Source organism: Monomorium pharaonis, chromosome 7, assembly GCF_013373865.1.
Source record: "Monomorium pharaonis isolate MP-MQ-018 chromosome 7, ASM1337386v2, whole genome shotgun sequence".
Lineage (NCBI taxonomy): Eukaryota > Metazoa > Arthropoda > Insecta > Hymenoptera > Formicidae > Monomorium > Monomorium pharaonis.
In genome coordinates this window covers 14,493,713-14,502,897 of record NC_050473.1, presented here as the reverse complement: position 1 = coordinate 14,502,897, position 9,185 = coordinate 14,493,713, and the positions used below count along the sequence as shown (strand labels likewise).

General features: G+C 46.1%; 1 long non-coding RNA gene across 1 annotated transcript; it reads left to right on the top strand.

Annotated features, from left to right (window-relative positions):
- The first annotated feature begins 1,109 nt into the window (after positions 1-1,109).
- LOC118646490 lies at positions 1,110-6,802 on the top strand. Its single transcript, XR_004964058.1, has 2 exons — positions 1,110-6,365; positions 6,506-6,802. It is a non-coding gene; the product is annotated as an uncharacterized LOC118646490 (long non-coding RNA).
- Positions 6,803-9,185: the final 2,383 nt, after the last annotated feature.

Below are 9,185 nucleotides of genomic sequence, written 5' to 3'. Positions count from 1 at the left end.
CGTATATTAATCTTACCACCATGTATAACGCGATACCGGGCGATAAGTAGTCCAATTTGGCAAGATACGTCACGTGAACCCATCCATGTCGAACTTGGCGCACTACGCTTTGTAAAGCCTCAGCGGCTTCGCCCTTCTCGACACCCGTGCGCGCACACAGGGCTGTGTGTGCAGCCAGGCTCGTATTCGCCTGGCTATCGAGTCTGGATCACGTCACGTCGCGTCGGATCGCGTTACGCTCTCGACACTGATCGGAGATTAGCGCCGCCAAACCCCTGCCACGTTGATTCTCTCTCTCTCTCTCTCTCCCTTCAATCCGCACTTCGTCCCTACACTCCCGCGACGCTGCCTGCCTGCCTACCTACCGTACCCTATCCACCATCCCTCGGATTGCATTCAAATCACGCACAAAGAGCTCAACTTGAGAGCTCTTCTCGTAACCGCACTAGTGCCGCGCCTATCTGACAGCCGCATCTAACGGATTTTTAACGACCTTTTGTTGGCCGAAAAAAGAATGCATATAAGCTTCCGATAGTCCTGGCCGGGTACCGCGTCCCCGCTCCCTGTAGAATGAGACAACGCACGGAAACGATGATCAGATAGCATTGGGCATTAGGCACCTTTTGGCGTGTCCTCGGTAAATCCATGCCACGGTTGCGCAGAGAGGGCAGAGGGGGGAGAGGAAAGAAATATTTTACAGATTATCCTCACCAGTGCTAATTTAAATTACGGTTACCGTGAAATTGAAATCATGATTTATCGGTAGACAAGAGACCATTTATCTTTTCTTCTGTCCTCTTCTTTTTGTCATTGCATTCCGTCAAAATATCCTTGACAACTAGTGAGACAACGTTATGCGTCATTCGCATACCTGACACGCTGAAACTAATCGACACCGAAGTCTTTACGCTTTATGCCGGTCTCTTCGAGATTGCATTATCCTTTTATTTTTTTATTTTTTTCAGCTGACGAGTTACGTCAACAGAGCAGTTTTCGAGAACGCCAGCCAAGCGCAATCGTAAACCGTAATAGAGGAGGAACGCTTTTGTTTACATGGCTCCTGGAGATCGAGGAATCCCGAAATTCAATTGTTGTCGACAGGTACGTACCTTTAAGCACGGCCAGTGATAAATGACTTCTACCGCGTGCCTCGTCGTTACCGCCTCGTTTCGAACTTCCTCGCTCTGGCATAGTTCGTTTAACGTCACGTCGGATCTTCAAGATGGCGCTGAGCACAGGAGGGAACGATTTTGCGAGAGTCGTTAGCACGGCACCGAGCCACGCCTCCTTCTGCGAGAGCGTTGCCTCCTTTTCCCGTACCCGAGAACGCGTCGCGCTCTACAAAGAACGGCTGAGGAGGCACTCGAAGCGAGACCGGGGAATCGCTGGAAAGACTCGTGAAACAAGAAATAATCACCCTATTATCAAGAGTTTAACGAGGCTTCGCCTGTTATTGAACATCGCCCTATCTCCCGACGGCTCACCCCGCACCCTCCTCCGCGGGGGCGACGCAACGCGCGTCGGGGCTTCTATCCGGCCGGGGAAATATGAATTTCGCTTCCTACATCTCGCTGACACCACGCTTACGACGTTACGACGCGTTAGCTCGCGGCTTATGAAAATATATACGCGCAAAGTGTGTACGCGCACGACATGACGCGCGCCCGCGCGAAAAGTAACGAGACGTTGTTAATTGAACGTCTCTCTCATTTATCTCCTTCCCCTCTTTCTTCTCCTCCTTCTCCTCGGGTGTTTCATTAAGGAGGAGTGCCAGAGACCGTGCGTAACCGTGTGAGGAGTCGGAGAGTCACGAGAGAGATGTACGAAACAACGTACCTTTCCAGGGGATAAATTGACGATCGCGTGTTTTTAGGAGCACCGTTTACTCAGTGGCAATCTCGTAGCGATCGCTTCTACCATCCACGAGAGCGAACCCCTACCAATAAAAGCCATCCGTTCGCGTGAGAAGCGAAAAACGATTTCCGACTCGCCGTTGTCATACATCATGTCGCTTAATATACCACTTTGTTAATTTCTGCACTTCAAGCTTATAATTAATGCGCGCTGAAATGTAAGACTTGCGTGAATGGTAATCGTTTTTCTGCTATAAAAACCCGCGGTTTCCGTTCCACCTTTCTGTTACCTTCCATAAAAACGTAAGTTCCGCAATCATAAATCACTTTTAATCAACTTCCGTTTTGATACAAGAGCTCGTTAAGCGAGTGCCACGAATGCGCTAGAATTAATAATGCGATAACACCCGGTTACGTATCGGATCGGTCAGGTCGAAAGCGAGCGAGAGAAAGAAATGTTTCGCCATATCGCATCGTCGTATACATATAAATGGGATACGGAACGGCACATCTGTTATTCATAATTTAGGACAATCTTGATAGCGGGAATAACATCGGGATACAGATAAAGACAGACGCGTATCATTGCAAAATCAATAAGCCGGCGGAGCCTCGTGAAGAAATCGTACACAATTCGTACCATTCGTTACCGTGAGTAATGAAAAATGGCTCCGAGCTTAGATGGAAGCAGGTCGCGTCGGAAGAGATATAGATAGGTGGGTAGAGGTAGGTAGGCAACTACGGGAGGATGATAGAGTGGGCCTATGCATTCGTCCAGTAAATAGCGTGATTGATCGATATTATATTCATAACAGGCAACGACTTGTCATCAATCATATCCCGTCGCGCATAACTGCGGGTCTCTGTAATATACCTGCCCGGCCGGTATAATACATTACGCCTCCAAGTCCGTATTCAGTACACCGGGTGATCTAGAAACATTCTCCTTACGCCTGCTGCGGAAAAGCGAGCACGCTAGAAAATTAATGGCCTTAACAATGTATTGTAAAATAGCGCTACACGTGTCGCTTTTTAAACGAAGCCTCGGGGTCACGGATAGCCTCGTCGCGCTATCAGTAAGCGAGGTAGCGGCAGCGTAGGAACGGAAAATTACATCGCGAAACAATGCTTTTAATAAAGAGCCGGTAATCCTCTTTCTCGCGCGCTTTTATTTATAAATGACATTTTCTTTTTATTTATTTGTTTATTTATGCGAACCCGCGCGCAACTATATACGTCCGCCCCGCGTCACGCGCCTGCGTTTTGCGATGCGATGGGTTGATGCGTCCGTGACAATGGGTCCGGTGCTGACACGGTAGCCTTCCCCCCGCTGCCACTCAAAGCCTCTCAGGTAACGCGATCCCGGCAGCCTAAATAAACAAGATAGAATAAATAAAAGCTATTCTAAATGTCAGTCCAATGTTTGCCTAGCTGTCACGGAAGTGGAGGGCACTCTCAGTCTCAAATGGATATCGAATCGGCCGTTTACAGCCCTCTTCTTTTGGCGTGCGATGGGCTACCGTTCTACCGATGGCGTATATGAGCGATATTTTTATCATCGCCCATGTCGCGCTCCCTGAATTGGCAATGTCGGATTAAGACTCGAAGGAGAAAATAATTCGAGGCGTACTGTATCTGCTTAGAAAATGCAATAGCCTGACTGGGAATATTAAATCCTATTTTTTTTGCTTCGATTAATATTTATCACATTAGCATACTGATGGATGTAAAATATGCTAATGATTACGGAAGAAAAAAAAAAAGAGAGATAATGAACATATCGCGATGTCGTTTTTGACGATTACAAAGTTGAGTGAATCGCAATAAAATTTTCTAATTAATGCGCGCTTCATAAATAAGCAGGAAGCGTCGATTCCACGGTTCTTCGGCGATCGGGAGCAGATCGCGAAAGACGTCCGAGATAAGCAGACAGGCGGCTCGGTTGGAAGAAGCAAATGAAATTGACAGTCGACGTTTGTCTGCGCGCTCCTCTCGCTCGTAGTCTCTCTGTAGTCTGTCTGTCAGCATGACACCGAGCGACGCCTTCTTTATTATACATTCAATTATTAGGCGCTGCGCATGACAAGCGCTATTGCATATTTATATCTGCCAGCCGAGGCGAGCTCAGCCGGATAAGGGGGTTCCTGACAGCCCGTCACGAGCATACGTTAACATTCTTAATAACGTACCCGGGTTTGTGTATACGCCCGACGTGCGTCCGTGTGCGTGCGCGCGCGTATATATACGTATAATACGCACACGCGCGTGTACCGCGCGTACGTACACGGGGGGAATGCATGAAATGCACGCGCACGCACACTCGCTCACGCGCCGGCTGAACACACACGACGTGTAAAAGCCGCGCGCGGCAGTGGTGTAATTTCAATACACGAGGAAGCTATCAACCTTTATAACCTGTTTATTACGATAATACCGTAAATTTGCATCGCGTGTTCCACCGTAATCGCTTGCCGCGGCGGATGTCATATTACGTTAACTACAGTAGTTAAATAGGCATCCGGGGAATAGGCCGAAACCGGCATACCCTGAAATTTGCGCCACTCCTGGCGTACATGGATATTGGTTTCAGGACGGTTTAATGAATTCCGCTTCGAATTTTATATGGCAGCTTGTTTAACACCTGACCGACGAAACATCTAACCGATAAATCAGTAATGATTTTATATACATGTACGTGATGAATGTTAAACTATATACTCCCCTGAAATTCAATCTAGGAATTAAGTAGGAATGCATGCAGATCATGTTTTGCGTTACGTACAAGCGTATATAATAGCGTTTGAAAACTGAAATAGGAATGTGGATTCATGTATACGCTCGATTAAATCTAACGCTCACCTGCCGCATGTTATTACAATCGTTCGGACATGCTTGAGGTGTTGCGAATTTCGTAATGGATGCGACGCGAATTCCCTTAAGGTTCATAAAAAGAAATAAGGCTCCATCTTTCCGGTATATACGTACACCGCGTTAAAAATATTATCAAAGACGTCGCGTCCGCGAGATAAAATACACGCCGATACAGTAGCTTTTTCGTCAACAAAATGCTGAACAACGATCGTATATCAGACACCGCCCACGGCGACCGTGGGCTCCATAAAGAGAACAAAAACTTTCTTATTTTCTCCGTCCATGGCCGCCTGCTTTGATATACGATACGTTTGTACCGTGTCGGCCAGAGCCTTCGAAAGCCGACCATCTACCGTAACAGCATTTTTATGCTAAACTGGTCGATGCAACTGACAAGAATTGACAGAATTCGGAAAACAGCTGACAGCCCGCCATGCAGCCACTCCTCTGTTCCGCCGGTGGTAAATTTCAAACCGCCTCTCCCTCCTTTTTCTACCGCCGCAAAACGAATGCTGGTCCATTTCTACCGCGTTCGCGGTCCCGCCCAGATAGCCTCAAAAATTATGATTAAACGGGAGAGGAAAATGAAGAAGGGGGAGGGGGAGGAAAAGATCGCGAGATACGATGTCAAAATCCCGAGAGTGATTTCGCGTAAAATGTAAACTGCATAGTGCGTGCAACGAAATAGAAATATTAATATTACATGTGGTTAACAATTGAAGGAAGTCATTAGTAAATCTTTAAACTCAACGTAAATGTACATTTGCGCATTTTGTCTTTACGTTTACCATAAACGATATTCGATCTTTTATTTATTTGTCACACGTGCAGATACACGTGCATATGACACGTGCAGATTTTTCAATGATTTATCGTCGAGTCATAATAGTTTGGTTGTTCAATCGATTCGTAAATAATGCTTGTCGATCGAAAAGAAAAAAATTCAATTCGACTTAATCGCGCTATTACATGTCAGCGCATAATTTGCCACACCTAAAAGTATGTAAGAAGCGAGACAGATGTAAATACGTCACCGACTCTAACACTCCGCGTTCTCCAGCAGCTAAATAACATTTACGTCTTGCTTTAAGAAGTTTTACATTGTAAGATTTATACTGGTTAGTTGCATAACGCCGCCTCGTCTGTAATTTGCATAGATTACAAGCGATAGGGAAAAATAACGATGTAACGTAACTTGATCGTCGTAACATTGCTACCGATAAAATGTGCGCGCGTAAAGTAAAATCTACGAATTGTTCGATATTAACCATTCGGTATGTAATATATACGTATTAATCGAGCGTTTAATTGAGGAAGCTGCATGACCTATATGTATATACGCGCCTGTTAACGCTTGTTCGCCGTCCGTCGTAGAGACGTCTCCACCTCTGTTATATGGACGGGCCATTAAAGCTCGTACAATCTGCGCCTCGCGATATAGGGTATCGTTAGACAAAAGAATACATTAGGAAAGGAACGCCTTATGACGGATACGCGTCTGTATCGGGTTATCAGCGGCGTCTCAGCATCAGACTGGTGGCATCGTTATGGGCACGACGTTGACGGACGGCTCTCTTACGCACGGTTGACGGGAAACACAAATTGTGGGCGCAGCTGCGCCGATAGTAATCAAGAAACACGGTAGGTAGTGGAGTAGAGTAGCCAGCTAATAATTCTCTACCTTCCTCCCTCTACCTTTCGTCCCTCTCGTCAGCCTCTCCTTCTCTCGCTCTCTCTTTCTCCTGTCGTGCAAGCTTACACGCACACGCCCTGGGTTATAGACTATGTAGAGATGCGCGAGTGAACGAGACAGAAACGTAGAAGAAGAGGGACAGCATAGAGCTGGTGGCACTTCACAGGAAAATGATGTTGATCCAGGTCGATACCTGTCATCCGCTGGTTGATCCACTGCCGAGATTGCTCCTAGCCCCGGATTCGCCTCGCTTTACATTGATATTCGTGTGTCCCCTACCTGCCTTGTATATCCGCGCCACAATGAAGGCAAACTGCGTGACTTTACTATAGCCATAGCGATGTAATAGTGCGTTCAAATGCAATGTTATTAACTATACAGCCTATCAAAAATGATGGAAATAAAGGAAGAAAACGCCGTAAGAATTCATAAAACAAAATGATTACCATAAATCACATTTATTTGGCTATAAATAAATAATCGTACATGTAAAAAATATACATATATACTGTAGCACGATGTGCTTTTAGCAAATAATTTTGATAGAAACACATTTGTAATATTATACACATTTTTTCGCAATTCACCAATTACGAAAAGTAGGTTCCGAGATATATACGTGGAGGCGAGTTGAATTTATCACTTTTGAATGACGCGAGTAACTTTAGCGAGATAATTACCAAGATTATATGATACGGGATGACGGCTGGCGCGAACATTTCGCAAACGCTGCCACCGTCAATCCACTTCTGCTTACTCTAAATTGTTATCCTCTAACGGCGCGTCGAGCCAAACGGTTAATCCGCCGAACCGTGTCTAATTCCATCTGACACGGTCTTTCGTTTGATAGTCCGTTCTCTCTCTTCTTTCGCACGATGCCTTGTCAACGTGCAGACATTCTTGCGAAAGAGCTGCATTACCGGGTTCCACAAGCGTCATGCACACATAAATTTTCAGCATACATTTACATTTCTTGGCAATCGTTCGAGTAGCCAGTCCCTCATTCCAAATCTCGTACGCTTTATCATTTAAATTATATCCTCCATACAGTCTGTCGTATATTCAGTTGAGATAATATCAGTTTATGTAAATATCCCGAAAATCATTCCTCGGACGCGTCATTATTGAAAAATATTCGAGATGCATATGCTTGTCCGGAATGAAAATGCCATTGGTGAATACGACAGGGAGAGAGAGACTCGAAGATAGGGCGGAAATAGTGTACGGATTAGAATGTAAATTAGCTTCGAGTGCCGTCACAATGCCGACCTAATCTCGTTATGTTTAGGAAATATGATGCTGACGGAGTGCTTGTCAGTCACTTTCGGTGATAGGGAGGCGTTGCTTATTGGTTGGGGAGCGACGGTTGAATACGGACCGGGGGAGATATCATTATGCTGCAAGTGTCCTCGGAACTCTTCTTTGAGCGAACACAAAAGACAAATTATATGAATTATAGGTCATCCTAAGACAGAATATTAATGAAACATGCTCGTAAAAATTCAATCATAATGAAATCGACAACTTTTATATATTCATTATCGATAAATTCACAAATTTGACGAAATACTCGCTAAAGAGAAAATACAATTTTTTTTTTGTTTAATAATAAATTATTAATTACTATTTTAAAACGGTGATTAGTGAAAAATGGCGAGAAGAGGGGGGTACTCGGATATTAAACATTTCGCAACCACTGACGCTTGAATCGTTTCGCTTGAAATCGTTTGCTTTGGTCGCGATGGAAAAATCCAATTTGCCCAGGTCACGGCGGGCGTATACGGTATAAAACATGCCTGTCAGTGGCGCGGAAAGCGGCTTCCACAAGAATCGGTAATGCACGTGTCACGTGAGTGGCATAAAAGACAGGAGTGATGGAAGGCTAAATAGCAACAGCGTCGTGACATGCAACAGTGACCGAGCAGCCCGACTGTCCCTGTCCGCGTGCGGAGTCACTGCGGCGCGACAAGTTGACATGTTTGCACGGAGGCCGCACGCTGATCGCGCACGGGCATTAACAAATACTCTGTTACCCGCAGCAGGGCAACAGGATACATTCTACACGTGTACAGGATGCGCCGAAGGGAAGTTCATCGGGGACAGGTGGCCGGGAATCGCGGTGACACGCCGACGGGCGACTCGGCTTCCGCCACGTTTGTCGCCGCGTTGTCGATTAGAATGGAACGGAATAAAAAGAGCATAAGTCACGACGAGAAACCGGAAATCTTCGATTTATACCTAGCACTTTATCAAGAGCGCGTACATATGCGTATAAACTTTACTATCGTACTTTACTATGCCTTACGATCTTATTTCCGTGAAAACGCTTGGCTAGCGCGGTAACACAGAGATTAAGGCGCGACGAAACAATTTGAGGGGAAAAAGTGGCGAGAAAGGCGTTCGCGTATAAACGTTGTCCTCGACGTTATACCGGGGGCGCTCCACGTTCCCTCTTTATGAGCCCCCTGTAGCAGCTAGCCGCCACGTATTTTCCTCTTCCGTAATGTCTCCGCGCGGGTCCTTTGTTCCCCCCCCCCCCTCGATGCGGCAGTTTCGCCGTAACATATAAAGTTTGTGTTTTCTTGCGCAGCGTATAGTTGGCTGTTCTCGCTGGCATAAAGCCGGAGAGGTCGCCAGAGGAGCTAGAGGCCGCTTTAGGACGATGTACGGTTAGCTCTCCCGTCCTCCTGAAACCGCTTCGAGCGAGACGCGAATCAGATATCTGGGTCGAGATATGACCGCGGTTACAAATAGTTATCGATGTGCGA